The sequence below is a fragment of the Populus euphratica genome, unplaced genomic scaffold (assembly GCF_000495115.2).
Source record: "Populus euphratica unplaced genomic scaffold, PopEup_1.0 scaffold406.1, whole genome shotgun sequence".
NCBI classification, from domain to species: Eukaryota; Viridiplantae; Streptophyta; class Magnoliopsida; order Malpighiales; family Salicaceae; genus Populus; species Populus euphratica.
In genome coordinates, this window is record NW_011500291.1 from 71,758 (window position 1) to 93,380 (window position 21,623).

At 36.8% G+C, this 21,623-nt stretch overlaps 1 pseudogene; it reads right to left on the reverse strand.

Moving 5' to 3' along the window:
• Nucleotides 1-1,544: 1,544 nt before the first annotated feature.
• On the reverse strand, nucleotides 1,545-21,617 carry LOC105113264 (uncharacterized; annotated as a pseudogene).
• Nucleotides 21,618-21,623: the final 6 nt, after the last annotated feature.

Here is a 21,623-nt window from a genome sequence, read left to right on the forward strand (position 1 = left end):
ATATATATAATTTAGTGATTTTTTCTCGAGATTTTAAGTAGTGTTAACTGGTTTTGAACTTTTAATCAAGCATATTACCCTCCATAAACCATTGTATGGGGAAGGGAAAAAAAAATACTAAACTAATGTAAAATCAATCCTTACTCTAATTTTTTATTCTAGCATGGGTCCTAATGATCTAATTAAAGTATAAGGACCCAACTATGAATATACTGATAGTCTAGGGACTGACCTGTACTTTACATAATTTTTCTATCACTTTTTTGTTTTTTTGTTTTTTTGCTATGAAACAAGGTCCCTTGGACTAATCCATGTGTATAAAGAATTTTTTTTTTTTAAGAATAATGTGTATAAAGATTAAAATGTAAACACTTTGAAACATTTTTTATAAAATACTATAGAGGTATGAAATTACGCTCGTGTAGGGAAGAAAAGGCAAAAGGCTCCTTTACGGTATATTTGTTTTGTTGCATCAAATTGTGCAAGTTTAAACACCGTAACAATGAAAAGAAAGGTAGGAGCAAAACAAATAATAAATGAGTACAAATAACATCATCTTAAATAGTTGATTCTTGATTAGTGTGCTCCTAACTTTTAAAGAAATCTTTTACTATACTCATAGCTTATATTATTTGTTTAATAATGAAAAAAAATCTATGACATTTTAAGTAATTGTGTTTTAAATCTTAGGTTGTAAAAGTTAAAATAATTTATTTTTATTTATTTTATAAATAAGAATCAATCTTTAATATTATATATATATATATAATAATAATAATAAAAAAAAAAATTAATTTTAAAACCCACAACTTAAAATAATTTTTTTCAAACAAAAACTACAACTAAAACACACCGTAATGTGTTTGTATAAGAGATGTGGTGACTTTTTTTCAATAAAAAACATGTATTTTTTATTTTAAAAAAATATAATATATACTTTAAAAGGATTGTAGTTCACACCTTTTTTTTTTTAGATTGTAGTTCACACCTTTAAATAAAAAAACTACTGCACCTCCCACCCAAACACACTAGACACTCTAGGTGATTAACCAAGGAAATTGAATATTTTATTAGTAATGCTTGTGTAGGTGTCCGTGTATGCAATTAGCCATCTCAAATCACCCAAGGATTATTTTGTCCTACCCTCCACCTTGAAACGGTCCACCACAGTGAATGCGACAATGCACAGGGGGCAATAGTGGCTGAAACTACTGCACCGGTGGTAAAGACTAAATAATTTTAGGGCCGGTGGAAATGGTGTTTACCATGTGGCAGGGAATCCTTCAAAGCCAGCTTGCATCTTCATTGCCATATCAAATGTTATTCTGTTCAAAAAACCACTAGTAGAAGGGATCTTGGTACTGTAGAAATGAGCAGCCCAAGTTTCACTTTATCACAAGGACTGGTACTGTGACGTGTCAGAGAGGAACAAGCAGACGTAGGGAAGAACATTTTTAGCCCCTTGTCATCTTCATGACTTCAACGCCATTCGGAGAGGATGCCCGTTTAGCAACCCCGTAAAAGTGCTCCATGTTTCAGTGAAAACTTTCAATCTGATGCTCAACGCCTACACATTACAAATCACATGAAACTATCACATATTCTGCAAAATTTCTTGCATAAATTATGTTCTATGGCTAAACATCGCAATAAAAAATCAGGATGATGATCGTAAAAAAGATTGAGCACATGAAAGAAAATACAAACAAATTACTACACGAGCCGCTAATTCCCTTCCAAGCATACTGGTGCTGATATTCTTCAAAGCACATTTCCATAGCAGCAACTTTTCCTCGGGCAAGGAAGGAACCGATAATTTTCCAGGCCAGATTTCCTGAGCAGTTGAGAGAAGAGCGAGCCAAGATCTCCTCATTTGGACATCAGCCAAATGGTGAAGGAACAGGCTCTGTGAGTGCATCTGATCTTTTAATACTTCCCATTCCACAGATTATGCATTCAGGTGCAGAGAGAGCCGAAAATTTGGCTCCGCAGAGATCGCACACAACATATCTGATTGTTGAAAGACAGCTGAGCCTCGCAGCACAGAACTGGGAAGGATCTTCCAAAGGATCAATAGAATTATTGGACAAACCCCTATGAACGCACATGTCAATCAGGCTTCTCAACTCATCCTGCTTGCTTGGTGGAGCTTTGGACAGGAGCAGCTCAGGCATCTGCTTGGCATATGCAAAGTTCTGCACTTCCATATTTCGCTTGATGGCAGTTTGGAGGCAATTTATTCGGTGCTCTGCCAGTAGAGGCAAAGAACTCAGATGCCTTGACAATCTAGCCATCTCAGCCTTTGCACTGAGTGCACTTGGGCCTTGCACTTTCTGCAGCCGTGCAATTTCCTGACCAAATAATACTAAAGCATTATTTTTTCTGACATTGAGGAAGGGACCTCGAATGCTGATGTTAAATGATGGCAAATAGTTTAATAAATGCATTGATAGAGCATAACTTGACGAAAGAGATTCATGCAGTTAAGAAAAAAAGGACAGCATCGAGTAGATCTGTAATGAACATCAATGAAAGTATTGACAATCACAGATCTTGTTTTAATAGACTCTAAGGAAATTACAAAATTATATTTCAGTCCCCTAGTTTCAATTCAAACCCAACCAGCTTGAGTTGAGCCAAAACTGGTCAGCCAGTTAACGATGCATATTTGTTGGTAATAAAACTGTTTTTGAATCCCAGAATTTAAATGACATCAAAGTAACTTGAGAAGAGTTACTGCTATCTTGTACTGAGCACAGATGGTTGCTTGAGCTTTGATATCATCTCCACGATAGTTATCCTTAGCTAGTGCCAGGAAAGCTTCATCAGAACAGGACAGGGCATCAGGTAGTTGATTCTGTTCAAGGTGTGCAAGTCCAGTCTTGAAACATACAGGTGCAGCTGCCCCTCGGGGAACCTATCATGAGCCAAGCCGCAAGAATAAAAACAGTGAGCTGGATAAGGCAAGCTAAGAAAAAAATGTAAAAAATCAAAGAAATGAAACTAAAGCAAAAAAAAACTAGTAGATTTACCTGTCCAGGTCTCACAGATGATGGCGCAGATGCAGGGGCAGGAGATTTTCCTGAATCTGGAACTCCAAGAACACTAAGATCAAGAGGAGGTGTAGAAAGCTGGACCTGAGGTACTTGAACTTGAGAATGAGGTGGAATGGCAGCCTGACCAGAAGCTTATGGCGGGACACCACCATCAACAAGTCCAATGGACACAACTGAGGCAGCTAGTTGAGATGGTTGTGGTGGAACACCACCATCAGGAAGACCAATATCAGTCACAGAAGCAGCAGCTGGGTTGGGTGCTATATTGTTCCTTCCAACCCCTTGAGAAATTTGATCCATTTTTGCAACAAAAGTTCCTGGAGGAGGCAATGATGCTGCAACTTGCAGGGAAGGTATTGTGTTCTGGAAGAAGTCTTCTGGGATAGGTCCAGTTGTTGTGATACTTGCAGAGTCTGCGTTAAGGGATCAGTACCAAACAAATCAGCAGGGGCAGAAACTGGGGCAGTGCTAGCTGCATTTGCACTAGTAGGAGATTGGGATAAAATCTGACCAAGATCCTGGGAGCCAGTTAATGATTTTGTCCTCATAGGTGGGCCTAAACCATCACCAAGTTTAAACTGCCTTGTAGCTTCTTTGATCTTGTTGGCATCCACTGTAGTAGATGAAACTTGCTTATCCCGAATTCTAATTTGCAGCTTCTTTGTTTTTGACACTCCTTCCTCATCACTGCTGCTACCATCAGTAGCACTTCCATACATTGTTTTCTTGAATTCCTCTTCTGCTTTTTCCTGTTGATCAGCAGCAGATGTACCTGCATGTTTAGTAAGAGTTTCCAGACCCATCAAAGCATCAAGATTCACATGACCAGCAGGCAGACCATTTGACTTGTTGGAAACGGATTTAGCTAAGGAATTGGGAAGCCCATTTGGCTTATTGTCACCTGCAGGTATAAAAGCTTTGACCAAACTATCTTCCCTTACTTCAACAACATTGCCTCTTCCTTTAATTGAACCCAGGTAGACACTGATACGGTCAGTAATAATGGCTGGTATGGTACAATCATCAGTCTTCATGTATGGCATCACTTCTCCAGCCAGCTCCCACTGAGGTACACTATTCAAATTAGTAGGAGTTTTAATTTCCCAGTTCCCACCACCCCATTCTGGACCTTTGGGAACCATGCTCTCAGCAGCAAAGTTGGCAAAAATGCCTTGTGTCCAGCCAGTAGAGCGAACTCGTAATGTAATGTTTAGATTCGGGTCGTGACACGTAAAATCCTATCACAGTACCAACACAACTCTGAATCCAAACCTTCTTCTTCCAGTTTCTGAGCAAGACGCCTCATGGCACTAGGGTTAAGGTGGCATATAAACAAATCAAGCATGCTTTCATAATCTACAATGACCTCAAAAGTTTCTTTTGCACTATCAAACTGACCATACCAGCAATTTGAAATTTACAAGTTGTTTATATTAAAAAAAAAAAATTAGAACCAAAGAAAGAAAGAGCTATTCAACAAGAACTATACCCCACAACAGATAACCATCATCACAACTTAAATCAGAACAAATGAAGTTTCACATTCAGCACATCAATACAATGAGAATCTTTGATTGTAAGATGAAAATAAAAACACATGTTTCTAAATACTACATTCACATTCACAATACTACAAAAACAAAGCGCAACAGTACTCAGATCTAATGTTTTAGGCAACACAAATTTTAATCTGCAAAAAGAATATCATGAAACTTGAAGAAAAATTCACTTTGGCTAAAGATTTTCTCTAGCAACTTTAAATTGTATTCATTCTAGAATGAATGCAACACTAATCATTCAAATTCCCTGTTCACTCATGTGGAGGGGGGAGAAAACAAGAATGAGAGAACAAAGACCATTTTTATTATCATGGAAGTTGTGGGAAAATGCAGTGGACTAAAATGGTTACCAAAATGTGAAGCAATCTTTAAAATATTCTTCACCCAAAAAAATAACCAAGAAGTACAATTCCTCACATGAATGCGCCTGGTCTAGATGACTCAAAACTCAAACCTGTTATCAAAGACAATATAAGAGGAATGGAGAAAATTAAAAGTGTGTCAACCATCCATGTTTGTTCAATGGCACATTAATTGGATAAAGGCGTTCCATAAAACAGTGTGGAGGAGATTCTTGAGAACTTGTATTAACGTTACAGAAAAGAGCACACTAGTAATGCAAAAACCACATATATGTTGTCTGGAAACAAAAAAAATAATCAGAGAACTGTGATAGATTTAACAGAAAAAGTTCAAACAATAAAGAACAAATAAAAAAATGTAGATTATTGACCTCCATTAAAAGAAAAAGACTAATAAAAATATATTCAAATTATCCTAAAATAAATGTATTTGATTTAGATGACCTTAAGACTCAAATTTTCTCAAAATTAATAAAGGAAAGAGTGGAGAAACTGTTGAAAAGAGACCCAAACACCAAAACTCTTGTTGACACATGCAGAGAATGCCAAAAAGTTCTCAAAAAGAAATAGGAAATTGCAAAAAAGGAGAATGAATGAATGAATGAAAGATAAGAAAGTTGCGGGAGTTTAGAGAAAAGCAATCACAAAAAAGTGAGGTGATTGACACAAATAGTTGTGCAAATGAGCTACAACCTCTAGAATGTTGTTCGCCGAAACATGACTTGATAAAGATATCACACCTTGACAGTCTCGCCTTACAAACATCCATAATAATAAAAAAGTACTAATCACTGTGCAGATAAAACATAGATGCACAAGCAAAAATATTTTTCATCTGCTTACTTCTTACAGGCATATCCCAACTGTCGAAACGAGTGGAATAAATGCGAGGTTGGAGTATCAGTGGCAGAAATTATAGATCCGAATTACAAAAATTATGGCTGCAATTATGAGATTTATTTAACCATAATTAGTGTATTAAACTGTATATATATTCTTACCTATATTAGAATATTAGAATATTAGCAGTTAGTGTATTAGCTGTTTATATTTTCTTACCAAAGTAGGTTGTATAACAACTCTTATTTAAATAGAAACAATCCTCATGGAGAGGACATTCAGCCATTTACTCAAAATTGTTATGGCATCAGAGCTGGTTCTGTAACCTTCTAATCTGTCTTTTGTTTTAGGTTGATTAATCTTTTAATCAACAACTTCGTTCAGTCTTGCTTTAAGATTTCTAGTTTTGATTTTTTTTTAGAATGTCTACAGAAACTTTGAGTATCAAATTTACAGGCAAGAATTATGCGGCATGGGAATTTCAGTTCAGGATGTTTTTGAAAAGGAAGGAGCTTTGGAGGCATATTGACGGGACTTCTCCTGCTCCTACAAATGATGCAGAATTTATTCAATAGGAGACAAAGGATGCTCGAATTATTTCTTGGATTTTAGCATCTATTGAAGATCATATGGTGAACAATTTACGCTCTTTTGGTATAGCTAGAGAGATGTGGGATTATCTAAAGCGTATATATCATCAAGATAATACTGCAAGACGCTTTCAACTTGAACTTGAGATCAACAATTTCAGTCAAGGTAATCTCTCGATTGAGCAATATTATTATGGTTTTGTCAATCTATGGAGCGAATATTTTGGTATTATCTATTCTAAGGCGTCTAAAGAGGCCTTACCTAGTCTTCAAGCTGTTCATGAAGTTAGTAAGCAAGATCAGTTTTTGATGAAACTAAGACCAGAATTTGAGATTGCCAGGGCTGGGTTGCTGAATAGAGATCCAGTTCCTTCTTTGGATGTTTGTCTAGGTGAATTATTGCGTGAAGAACAAAGAATGGCTACACAATCTATAATAAGTGAATCCAAGGAGACATCTGAGGTTGTCAATGTTGCTTATGCTGCTCATGGGAAGAATCGAGACAAAGGAACCATACAGTGCTATAGCTGCAAGGAGTATGGGCATATTGCCCATAATTGTGGCAAGAAATTCTGCAGTTACTGTAAGCGGAATGGACACATTATTAAAGAATGTCCCACACGTCCAGAAAATCGGAGAGCACAAGTTTTTCAAGCTGCTGTTGTAAACCATCATATTCCTGGTTCTACTTCCATAACCACTGTCACTCCAGAAATGATACAACAAATGATTATCACTACATTCTCTACGTTTGGACTTCAGGGTCAAGGTAATACTGTCTCTTCTTCTTGGATTGTTGATTCTGGAGCATCCAATCATATGACTGGCTCATCTGATTTGTTGTGTAATCTCCAGGAGTATAGTGACACACAAAATATTCAGATTGCTAATGGTAGTAATCTCCCGATTACAGCTATTGGTGATATTGGACCTTCTTTTCCTCATGTATTTGTTTCTCCTGGGCTGTCTACTAATTTAATTTATGTTGGACAAATGGTGGATAATAATTGGGATATGCATCTCTCTCGTAATGGTTGTCTTGTGCAGGATCAAATATCCGGGAAGGTGATCACAAGGGGGCCTAAAGTGGGAAGATTATTTTTGTTGCAATATACTATTCCTAGAGCTTTGTCTTTAGCTTCTGTTATTGTTGACAATAAGACAACAGTTTGGCATAAACGATTGGGTCATCCAAATAATGTTATTTTGTCTAATTTAATGAAGCGTGGTTTTCTTGGTCACAAAGATAAGGGTTCTACTCATAGCTTGTCTTTTGATTGCTCTACTTGCAAACTAGGGAAAAGTAAAACTTTACCTTTCCCTGCTTTTGGCAGTCATGCTAATACATGTTTTGAGATTATACACCCTGATGTTTAGGGCATTGCTCTTGTTATTTCGCATGCACAGTATAAATATTTTGTGACCTTCATTGATTATTACAGTCATTTTACTTGGATTTATTTTCTCCACACCAAAGCTGAGGTTTTCACTGCTTTCCAAACCTTTCTAGCTTATATTGAAACACAATTCTCGACCTGCATTAAGGTGTTCCGGTCTGATAATGGTGGTGAATATATTTCACATAAATTTCAGGCTCTTCTGCAACAGAAAGGTATCATTTCGCAACGATCATGTCCTTATACCCCTCAACAGAATGGGGTAGCTGAACGTAAAAATCGTCACTTGCTGGATATGGTTCGTACATTGCTTTTAGAGTCTTTAGTTCCACCTAAATTTTGGGTGGAAGCTTTATCCACTACAGTTTATTTGATTAATCGTCTACCTTCTCAACAATTGAATTTTGATTCTCCTTACTATTGTCTTTTCGACATGCATCCTGATTACCATAATTTACATACATTTGGCTGTATTTTCTTTGTTCACTTGCCTTCTCATTAGCGTCACAAGCTTACAGTGCAGTCAGCAAGATGTGCTTTTATGGGTTATAGTGCTGGTCAAAAAGGTTTTTTATGTTATGATGCTGTTACTAATCGCCTGCGCATATCCAGAAATGTGACTTTCTTTGAACGTGAGTGTTATTTTTAGCAACACATACCTTGTTCCAATGGTGTTTTCTTCCTACCTTTGATGATATTTCACCACCAATTATGCGGTATCAACCCGGTTTTGTTTATTCACGAAGACAACCCCCAGCATCACAAATCCTTCCTGATCCAGTTCCTACCCCAGTTGCTCTTCGACAATCTTCCCGTATTTGTCGTCCTACTGATCGGTATAGTTTCTCTGCTATTTTAAATGATACTACAGTTCTTACCTCTTATTCTCAGGCAACTAAACATGCATGTTGGAACAAAGCTATGCAAGAAGAATTTCAGGCTCTTGAGGAGAATCATACTTGGGATATTATTCCATGTCCTACTGGCATCAAGCCCATTGGTTGTAAATGGGTATATTCCATTAAGTTGCGGTCTGATGGCTCACTTGGCAGATATAAAGCAAGGTTGGTGGCACTTAGTAACCATCAAGAGTATGACATAAACTATGAAGAAATCTTTGCACCTGTGGCAAAAATGACAACTGTGCGACTTATTACAGCCATTGCTGCTTCTAAGGGCTGGTCATTGCGACAAATGGATGTTAAGAATGCTTTTTTGCATGAAGATCTTCAGGAAGAGATATATATGACTCCACGACCAGGGTTCTTTTCTACAGCATCTACTGATGTTTGCAAGCTAAAACGATCTCTCTATGTTCTGAAACAAGCACCGCGTGCTTGGTTTGATAAGTTCCGCTCAACGCTTCTTGGCTTCTCCTTTGTCCAGAGTCAATATGATTCCTCTTTATTCCTTTGCAAGACTACTAAAGGAATCGTCTTGCTCTTGGTATATGTTGATGATATTGTTATTACAGGGACTAACACTGCATTGATTTTTCAGCTTCAAGAACGTCTTCAGTCTTCTTTTCATATGAAGGACTTAGGTCCTTTACATTATTTTTTAGGCTTTGAGGTGCATTCTACTACTACTGGTATTTTTCTACATCAGTATAAATACATCCAAGAGTTAATTGCTTTGGCTGGTCTTCAAGAAGGTCGTTCAGTTGATACTCCTTTGGAAGTGAATGTTAAATATCGTCGTGATGAGTGTGATTTTCTATCTAATCCCTCTTTATACAGGCAACTGGTAGGGAGTCTAAACTATCTCACTATCACTCGGCCTGATATTTCCTTTGCTATTCAACAAGTTAGCCAATTTATGCAAGCACCTACACACCTTCATCTGGCTGTTGTTCATCGCATTGTTCGCTATTTGCATGGCACTTCTGCTCGAGGACTTTTCTTCCCTATGGATTCTCCTATTCGTTTGGTTGCATATAGTGATGCTGATTGGGCTGGTTGTTCTGACACTCGCCGTTCAATTACTGGGTGGCGCATGTTTCTTGGTAACTCTCTTGTTTCTTGGAAAAGTAAGAAGCAAGATCGGGTGTCTAAGTCCTCCACTAAGTCTGAATATCGTGCTATGTCCTCTGCCTGTTCTGAAATTATTTGGCTTTGGGGACTCTTAGGTGAGCTTGGATTTCCTCAAGTTGAGCCTACTCCACTTTATGCAGATAATACTAGTGCCATTCAGATTGCTGCTAACTCAGTATTTCATGAGCGTACTAAGCACATTGAAGTGGATGTCATTCTATTCGTGAAGCATATGATGCTCGTGTTATCTCTCTCTCGTATATCTCCACTACTCTCCAGACTGTTGATGTGTTCACTAAGGCTCTCTCCAAGCACCGACATCACTTTCTTGTTGACAAATTGATGCTTATTGATCATCCAGCATCAATTTGAGGGGGAATATCAGTGGAAGAAATTATAGATCCAAATTACAAAAATTATGGTTGCAATTATGAGATTTATTTAACCATAATTAGTGTATTAAATTGTATATATATTCTTACCTATATTAGAATATTAGCAGTTAGTGTATTAGCTGTTTATATTTTCTTACCAAAGTAGGTTGTATAACAACTCTTATTTAAATAGAAACAATCCTCGTGGAAAGGACATTCAGCCATTTACTCAAAATTGTTATGGAGGACACCTTGGATAATCTCTAGAACACAAGAACTCATCCTTCAAAACAGGTAAAGCAGTTGAAAAATGGAGAGCTTTGATAGCATATACACCCTGCAGCAGCTGGCTTTGTCATACAACATGTTCAGAAACTATTTAGATGAAAAACAAAGATGTGGGAAGTACTACATCAGATTTCACTCACCTGAGTAAACTGTGGACCAGCTTGAGATAATGAAACTGAAAGATCTCTGCAAACAGGAGGACCTCTAGCTAGAATATTGAGAGATCTTGGTGTGATACGCAAGCTGTCAAACCTTCGTTCAGATAACACACTAGAGAAGTCAGGTTTCTAGCATTCATGTGCAACAAGCAGCTAATATTGCAGAAAAATGTATGAGAAGTGCAAAAGGTCATAATTCATATAGCATTGGGAACAAGATTTTGTTTCATGATTCAAATAAATGCCACCGGACACAAAAGATAGCTTGTGCAAAAGAGGGGAAGCAAAACCTTGATGTTATTTGGTACAGTATTTCTGACTTCTGCTCAAAAGTTTGTAGCATTGTGGCAAATCCAATAAGAAGAGGTTCAAGGAGTCCAACAAGACAGCTCTTAATCTCAACCCCTTTCTTTTGTCTGGGATTAACATCCGTGGGTTAGCAAGCAGCAATCTATCATTCAGAGCACCGACCAAAACTGCACAGAGAGAGTAATACCAATCAACAGGAAGATAATAGTGCATGCTAGAGTTGCAATAATGGCATAAATTGACTTCTGAGAACACCAAACTATGACAGCAAAAGGACTAACCATTCACAATACAAATAGATATGTACCTGCATAGGGCATGCTAACAGAAAGAATTGTCCTCGCAATTCCATCCCAGCCAAGCACGCTAATTGCAGTGGCAGTAGAAAAGAGAAGAGCAGGTCCAAGCCATAAAAGGGATCTAAAGTGCACGTAAATTAAGTGTTCAAAGAAATATGATACTTCAATTATATCATTAAAATCATCAATAAAAGAGACCACTTCCATCATAGAAATTTTCTTTTTTAGGATATTGAAGGAAGTCTTTATCAAATTTTGTGGAACTGCTTGCCAGTATGTCAAGATCCACTGAAACCATAAGCACCCTGTGTGTGGTTAATATCCCAGCAACGTAGCCTCGAAGAGTTTCTTGCCAGTGCACCTATAACAGCAATTAACAGTGCCATGGTTTTCAGTAAATAAATTCAAAATTTAAAACATCTTTGCACGTTCATGTCATGGTACACAGTGGTTTTCACCCAATCAAAACCAAATAAATGGTTGATATTACATATAAAAGGTCAGTGATTAAAAAGTTAAGTTTCAGGCTTTATATAATCAGCGAGTTTGAAGTCTATTTTCTTGATGCAACTATGTAAAAAAATGCATCAATTGTCAAACTGAATACATATTAGTAAGGTGATAACAATGTACTCTCTGTTACTTTGGCCTAATTGTGATAAAACTTGAAGGTGGCAGTTTGATCAAGGCGACAACAGTATGGGACTCTTGTTTTAACCTTTATTATTGGTTTCCCTACAATTGGTGTTTGTAGAAAGAGAAGCTGCATGAAAAACTATAAAAATATTCATTATGTTCATTAAATGCAAATTTTAAAAAAGAACAAGTCAGGATGTAAAATATGGAGTATATTCTATACAAGACCTTTGCCCACACCTATCAAATGCAGCATGCAAGGGCCACTGCAATGACCAAGCATGTATTCATGTTCATTAAATGCAACAGTCTTCAAAAACACAAGTCAGGATGTAAACTATTGAGTATATTCTATACAAGACCCTCGCCCACACCAATCAAATGCAGCATGCCTGAGCCACTGCAATGACCAAGCATGTATTTAACCAACCATGGGCAGTAACTAAAATTAAAACTGAATAATGTATTATAAAATCTACTCAAAGTTAATTGACTGCAACCTAAACTAATCTACTACAGAAATACATATCGACCATAGGCCCATATGCATACAGGTGAGGCAGGCTCTCCAAATCGAAGTGATGTGTTTTAGGATAATACAATTCTGCGGGTTTTTTGCAACATTGACAATCAGGGATCTTTTAACTGTAAACAACTATGATCCAGCTTTTTCACTGCAGCACAGCTATTTTTTGACATTTTGCTTCAGACAGCATTCCCTGTGGAGCACAGTTCAGTACTCACAGTGAAAAGGATCGGTGATGACTCTGTATAGTCACTGGGGCATAAGAATAGGAATTTGCTTCTCAATTAAGGCTCAACTATATCCATGGTCTTTTGTTTTTTCTTTGGCATTTTGTTTTGAAACAATAAATCTTATGTTTTGCTCAGAAAATTAAATTATTTACCTGGAGTACAATCTCATTCATTTTCAACTTGATTGATTTTTTCCCTTCAGTTTTTGTTGATATATAGTTACCAACTGAAGTTGAAAGCCTGTATCCTTGCACCATCTTTGCAAAGCCAATATGGCTTCCATTAGAAGCAAACATCAAAGTTGACTCTGCAACAAAGTGTGATTTGGGTCATCATCTTATGCAATTAATGGACATGATATCAAATATGAAATATATCATTTCTCGAAGCACCTAGTGCTGTGGTAAAAATGTGATCAACTTCACTTTCAAACAGGAACTGCATAGGACCCCGAAGAGAGGCATCATTTGTTTTGGCAGAATGGTTTTCTTCAAGTAATAAATTTGTATCACCAGTTTCTTTTGATGCTCCTCCTGGTAGAATATACAGAGCCACTCCAGTCTTGTCTCCATCAAGAATTGCAAATTGATTTTCACCTGGGCCAATAAAGGCTGCATCTCGACCTAGAAAAATCATAAAGCAGCAAAGGTAGTGATTGGCGGGTTGTTATACCTTCACATGCACAAAACAATGGGCAATATACAAACACATTTGATAGACAAGCATACCTTTGATGGTGTTTCCTTCTATGTTGGCTGGCCGAGAATCAGCATTTTCCCAATAAAGGAATACTTCATTTGTGGAGACATTGAATTCATAAACACCCAAAAACAAATGTTGTTTTTTACTGTACACCACAAACTTTGCATGGTATACCACGTTTCCAGGAATCTGAAGTTAAACTTGATCTAGCAGCTCAAATTATGAAATGGCCTAGCAGCAAGCAAAAGGATCAAGTAATTGAAATTTAAGTACAGACACATTGCCTCACAATAATTCACTGCATAAAAAAAGGACATTAGTCTTGATATTACCGATGTGTGAAGTTTCTTGTAGATATTATCTGCTCCAGAGCAGAGATTATATGCCATGAGGTTTAAGAAGTCAAGGTAAAAAGCCCTGACAGGATAATGAAGTACTCTATTTTTTTGGTAAAGAAATTTAGCTCCAAATGAAAAGGCTGCCAATGAAACAAGCATTGTCAGATGCAAAATCAGGCAATGGCAATTGAAATAAATAATTAATTCAGCTACCTGCCAAACAGGAATGTCCTTTAGATAATGTTTAGTATCCAAAATAGTGATGAGCGGCAGCCGAGATATGGGAGCACTTTTGGCATGGCCTTCCATGATATGCTGCAAAAACTCATGAGAAGTTCAAGACTCAGCAGTAGAACAGAAAGACAGTTCAAAACCCAAAATTAGGATATTTCTAGAGAGATTTCTGGGCTATGCAATGAACTCAAGCAGATGGATGACAAACAATAAAGAATTATAATAACGTATAGAAATTCCGATTCAATGAATCAAGGAAATGCTTGTTTTTCTGGCTCCAGTAGAATAATCTGTTCAATGTCTGGTTAAAGAATCCAGCTGAAATCAACAAATCAAGCATATTTTTACCTAGGTTGTATTTCCTTCGACCTTATACAGGACTCTGATGAAAACTGAACTGAACTAGACCCAATAGGACAATGGTTATGGACTCAACTGTGCACTGAAGAGGTGTGACACATAAAAACACAAGTCACAGTCTCACAATTTTGGTTAAAACTTTTTATCCTATCACAGCTAGGCTCAATGATTATTACATTATGCCCTCCCATATTGATAATTCAATCATTTATTTATCAATAGTAATATCACAGCAAAGAGGAAGAGAGATGATTAGGCACAATACAAGTAATGTAAAAGCCAGGTTCCAGGAGCAGTAACCTTTCTTTTCTATGAAAAAATAATGATGGTCCTATTATTTAACATTTATAACGCAAGGAAAACACAGAATTCGACTGGATCATAGCATTAGTACGGTAGGGAAGTGGCATACAATGTAAAGGAATGACTTCCTTGCAATGTCTGAAATTGTCAGCTGACTCTGGCTGCCACAAAGGTTAATAATTTTTCATTAATGATGCAACAAAACAAAAATGAAAAATAAGCTTTTTCATTATTTCATGCAGTAGGAGAAGATTGCATGTTAAGCATTGATAGCAGAGCACAGAATAAAAGGCAGCTATGATGCACGATTGCCAGCTCAATATGAATTGTGAAAAATCCAAACAATCACCACCAATATTCCCTCTTTATAATAGATTTCACCAACCCACCCAAAGGTGGAGCCAACTATTCTACAAAGATACATGACCAGCCTCCCCTCTGCTGGTCAGAACCAATAACTTGGTAATTGTTCAAACTCACCCCTTGAGATAATGCTCTTGCAGTTGTGCTTGAAGCTGATGGTCAGCCAGAATTCCTAATGAGCCCAGGGATGAGAGCTTTTCTTTCAAAACAGAAGCTGCAAGTCACCTCTACCATTAGCATATCAAGACAATAGGCAAAAATTCACTGTATCAATAACATGATAATATGATGGAGCCAAGACAGCATAAAAAAGGCCAACTTAATCATCCAATCTTAAAAACAGAAAGTATTGCAAAAGAATATAAAGATCGTAAATAATGAAATCAAATTTCATTCACCATAGTTGTTCCCATTAAACAACAACCTTCCTACTTTCAAAATTTAGGAATCACAGTATATGAAATTAAGAACCTGTGGTGCCTCTGGCAAATAAAAATCAATATTTTTAACATACGTTCAGTATGTTTCACACATGCCAGCCCTGCCAATACAAGGATACCAGCACTTCCATGTTGCTGAAGGGCAACTAAATTTTTAAAACAATGGAATAATGGAACATATGATGATAAGTTCAACAACTTAGTGACTCTGAACTACAAGCAAAGACTTAACAGAGTGAGCTAAGTCGTAGCAACCCAATGAAGCTAGAATAGAAGTTCTCACAAAGACACCTAAGAATATTTAAATCATTGCCATCTTGGAACAAAGAGGAAGCCTCCAAACAGAGACAACATATCTTCATTGAATTAATTCCAGGCATCAAGGGGTGAACACAACCAATCAGGTATCCACTGTAGCTCTTAGGCTGCTCCAGAAATGTTCTGTTTCAGGACAAAACTAGCAACTTCAAGTACATCAAACTAGGTAAAGCTTTTCCATGGTCCTGGTGATGTCCAGTCCATGAATGACATCCAGATTCAGAACAAGTTATTATAATTTGGAAAGATATTGGAAAGGAAAAAAATTTAAATCAGTTGTTTGATGTGGAAAGGAATAATGAGGTTCAGGTCATTAATTTTTCAAGTTGCCACGAGCATTTGATTAACTTATAATAAATGATGAAACACAATTTGCATCCAGGTCCACAATGCAACATTCTCCCATATTTGGATGTCAAAGAGATAGAGCAATAACATTTATATGAAAGTACCCAAATGTTTCTAATATTTTGCATTCTTGTGACCCTTTCCAGTGCTAGAGTTCTGATCGTTTACTGTCTAGTTCAAATGATGACTGCACTTCAAATAGTAATGGTAAATAGCACTCAAAAATCACCAGGCTTAGTCCAGTGCCTCCTGCCCCTCTCAATAGATGGAGGCCTCAGGTTTGAACCTAGGACATGGTTTGGGATGGATGAGTTAGGGGAAAAGATATACTACTAGGCTAAAGACTTTGAAGAACAAAAAAAGAAAAATATAGCCTGGTATCTCCACGTGTCTCTACATCACTCAACTTTTATATTTTCCTTCAAATAATTCAATTGAAACAAGAGTCTTCTCACTTAACCTTCTGACAATGATTTGGATCTAGAGAAGGCACAACTCAACTGTAACTTTCAAGATATTGATAACTTGTAACTTTCATAGGCATGAAACACACAAACACATCCTCCAAAAAGAAAAGCAACGTCTCAAGATAGAATCCCATTTTAGTCAATATCAACCCAGACAACACCTCAAATAACCACCAAAGTTACACAGTAAAAGAGGGAAACTATTCTATTCTAGAAAATGATCGTGAAGATAAAGCATTCTATTCCATCCATGTACACTAAATAACTGAAGAAACAGCAGATCTCTACAAATATCATTGAATTCTCCTAAAATTCCACCCCCCCCCCCCCCCCCCCCAAATATATTTAATTCCCCCAAAATCCCCCCCCCCCCCCCCCTCACAACAATAATCAACTCTTTTCCTCTTCAATTTTTCAGCATACCTGGTCATCACGCTTCTACATCTCTAAATCCCATTCAAGCACAACCCTTTTCTATAGTAAGGAATTCCAGGATCCTAATTCCCTGAAATTCATAAATTAAAGCTATATTTTCTTGCTGCTAGTAAACCATGCAACTGGAGCCTAGAACTCAAGCCATCTAACAGCTATTGCATTACCATCAAATCATAATATGCTCAACCACAGTTCAATAAACAAAACCTAAGTCTCTTGTTCTATAAACCAAAAATCACCTATGTTCTAAGCCCTAAAACACTACAAAGCACACTGACTGGTTTCTCCAAGTTATACCACATACCACATCAGTACATATCATCTCACATAAAATGCAGTAAAAGTAAAATCAGAATAGGTTATTATACCAAACAGAGTATAAATAAGATCATTTTGCAACTTTAAATAATCAATATCCCAGTGTGCTAACAAATCAGTTGTAATAAATTGAAAGATGTTTCCTATTAAAGAGTCTCCTGACATATCCAGGATTCCAGAATGAAAAAACCATTCACCCGAAGATCCCCTTGCACTTTGCAGAACAGCAAAAAGCTGTTTCCTTCCATCCCTGGTGTAAGCAGCCCTACTTTTTACAATGTCACCACCAGTTATATTCTGTCATGAAGAAAAAAGAATCCACTTTAAGCTTCAGATATAACAATTCGAATTTGACCAATAAAGGTGGTTGTGCTTAACTGCAAACAAAAGAGCTGCTAAATTTAGTTGGGGTGAACTTCTAGGGCCTTGATTTTTGGTAAAGGATAAACTGATTCTCCTCCTTGTTGAGATAAAACACGCGGGATGTCAATTGATTCAATTCCTGTATAGTAGCATGCATAAAGAAGGATTAGTCAGCATGACTACCATTAACATTACATGACAAAAGAACAAATAAAAACATCAAAACATCAATCAAAATTCATCTGAAGTCTCTGGATCATGGGTGTCTGTTCCTGACCTTTCTATTCTTCTATTACTTGAGCCCCATCCCATGAACATTTTATAGAAGACTTCCATTTCTAGCCCAGAGGAACAATTTAACTTATTTAAATTATGTACAGAAAGTATTTAAAGAAGCAAAACACTCCACTAAATCCATTACATTGTGACAAATAAAAAGAAAGAAAACATGCTGCAGAAGTGACCTTCCTTGTTAGCATCAACAACTAAATTCAACCTTTGGGCTTAAGCTCAAATGTATGATGGGTCAAATGAATGATGGGGGGACGGGAATGAGAGATGCCTTGTGTTTACCGCCAATAAGAAGTAAATAGCTTTCAATTACAACTAAGAGAACTTTATGAATCCATATAAAAAGACATGAATACATCAATTTATTATTTGATATTGTAGCAGGATGATTGTTCAAAACAACAGTGACTAACCAGCAGGCTCGAAAAAACTTGCTTGCATCGGAGGTCTATTAGGATGAAGTATCACTCTTGTTTTCCATGCTTGTAAAGTTCCATCCTTAGAAACAGTAACAAGTAACCCCAACACCGGAAGCCATGCAATTGATGTGATTGGTTGGGAGCCTACTTGTGTTCTGAAATTGCACATAAGGTAGATAGAAGTGAAGCCAATTATAACAAGCACACGGCAGCTGAGAAATGGAATAATCAAAGCTTCTCCAAAAATTCATTAGCTTATTGCCAACAGTGGCCTAATCAAAGTAGGTTTTGTAAGAGATTCTATAACCAACATGGCCATTTGAACACTTCTGCATCAAGTGGCAACTCTGGAGACTCAAAACCCATCACCACAACCTTGTAATTGAAATACAAAAACTTCTTCTTTTGCACCAACTAATAGCCTAAGGTCAAATTTAATATGACACTATAAATTACATGCACTTTTGCCTTTAATATTTTTCTTGGCAAAAAAGTGTATACTTTTTGAATTGACAAGCTATGATGAGGCTATTGCCATTTGCAGGATGGTATTGGGGTATGAAACTTAAAAAAGCTGAAAGAATTACGATTAAGTAGAGCCGCGAGTGCACCTGCTCCATGTGTGCATCGCTGAATTGATTTTATTAGACACCTATATTTCATATAAAAGAACCGCATTCAAGCATTGGTTTTCTACTTCGATAAATGTTGACTTTCTGGTTGTATAGTTATATTCACATACTCTATCTTTCAAAATATCAAAACAACAACAACGAGACTCTAGCTTTCCCAACCACTTATTGAAGACAAAAAAAACTCTGATACTTCCAAATTTATAGTTTATAAAAAGGTATAGAATTGCATTTTTAATAGCTAGTTCAAAATGGATTTGAACATTGTGTATTCATCAAAACTATACTCAGAAATTTTCAATCAGTGAACTCACTAACTTCCAATCAATGAACTAACCAACCATTGAAAGATACCAAAATTTAACTTGATAGCTATTTCTATACACATCAGTAAAGGAAGAGTCGTAGTCTCTCCTTTCACAATTTCTATTAGCAAAACTAAACAACAAAAATCAGGAAAGAATTAAAAATGAAAAGCATGTCAGAAACTCATTGATATAGCCTGTTAAACCAACGGGAAAGCAGTATAACAGCAGAACAACTTACATTCCAATCTTACTAGGTCTCTATGTGGAGACATCCCACACCAAAAGGGTACCACGTCTATGACCAACAAAAATCCATTCCAGCATGAGATGAAAAGCAAATGCACCAGCACCAAATAGCTTAATAGTATTATCAACGGCAAAGTTGAAGCAAAGAAAGAAAAGGTGAGTGTACTGTGTTTGAAGAAGGCTATATAATAAATCCTCAAAAATAAAATACTGGTATTTTCCACAATCTTACGTTGCAATGTGTAATGAACAGCGTATGAGTGAATGTTGTAGGCTCGAATTAAGCCATCTGCATAAGCAACATACTGGAAGAAATAATGCAAAATTAAGCCGAACAGCAGGTAGAAGTTTTATTGAACATGAAGTCAATAATCTTAGACACAGTATTCAGCAGTCAGAATGATGAAGCAATCAGAAATTGCAATGGATCAAACCTCATTAATATCTTAACCAAATCTGATCTGATAATATAATTTGATTGAGAAGATTTTATCCGCTATTTGTTTATAATCCAAATCCCAATGATCTGATTCTTAATAAATCAAATGTGAACTTATGGTACAGCCATGGAAAGATTCAAGTGTCACCCACTCCAGCTGAAATATTACGCAGGTCGTCCATGGAAAGCTATCTTTGTCATCTGCCAATATGATAAAGCAAATAGGCAGAAACATGTACCATATGATAATCATGTATCCATACACAAGCTGGCATCTCAACCATATGAATGAACAGATATTCAAAGTCTCAAACTTCCAACAGTATCTGTCTCTATCCATGTCTAAAAGGACCACACAAATCAGTCGCTCTTAAATATGCATGGGTAACGTAAAGGCAGGCAATACAGGCATGATGAATGGTTAACTGCCTTTGCTTCAACCATGACCTTGTATACTTCCATCATATTTAACCTTCTCGTTCACTAGCACTTCCAACAGCATTGAGAAAACTATACTTATTTTCATGTTTCATAAACATAGAGGATTAAAATTACGGTTTATTTATTGCCGTGTCGGAGGACAACAAGCAAAAATAAACTAAAACAATCAGTCTTTAACACGAAAATTAATTACCAGGACAGGATGGCGAGTATGGCGAGCAAGATTTACAATAGGCTTCTTCAAATCAGTCTTTATTTTTGTTGGAGCCCTTCCTCCATCAACCGTTCCAACCACTTCACACAAAACAATTCACAATTAAAAATGCGACTAAATTGCTGCAATTTGCAACAACAACAACAACAAAGCATCATTATAGAATGAACAAAACGAACCAACCAGTTACGCTCATCCTGCGGTGGAACCCGAAAAAACAACAGGTTGCAAAGGGGTCAATGCCATATGAACATCCGTATCGAAAGATATAGGTTCCATTTTCTTTTCAGGTGAATGCAAAACCCAGCTCCGCTCCGTATCAAAATCACATGACCGAATGGTACCATCCTAAAATTACATTAAATAATTCACAAATCACTAAACATTTACATGCTCCTAAAATGTTAAATTAAAAGGCGGAAACTGCGAGTGTTTTCAACTAACCTCAACCATAGCAATAACAGCATGGCTGCTAGTAATAGGACTATAAGCCATGCGTAGAACGGACGCGCCAATATCAATTGACGATAATTTCCTTCCTGTTATAGCATCAAACTCTACAAAAACAACAAAAACAACAAATTGTTATTTTTATTAAAAACAAATGCATAAATCAATCATCAGAAACCTAAGTAATTACCGATTATGTAAGTGCCGATCGCGGCGGCAATGAGAGTTTGGATAGGGTGAAAAGCAGCAGCATGAGGTTGTAATGGTTTGTGAAAAACTCGACCGACGTGCCGTAGATCCAGATGATGCACCGTCGCCCACTCCATTCTCTTAAAAAATATGGGACGTGGTTTAGCTATGGTGTAAAAACAAGGATAATAGCGTCATCACTCTTCCAAATTGGAAGATTGGATCTGAAATGGAAGTTTATGAATTAAGTGTTTGGTCTCGGAATTTGTGAAGGAGAAGAAGGGATTTCGATTTCGATGACGTGAATTGCAAGGCAGAGTAGATCATAAACAAGAAGTTGGAAACTCT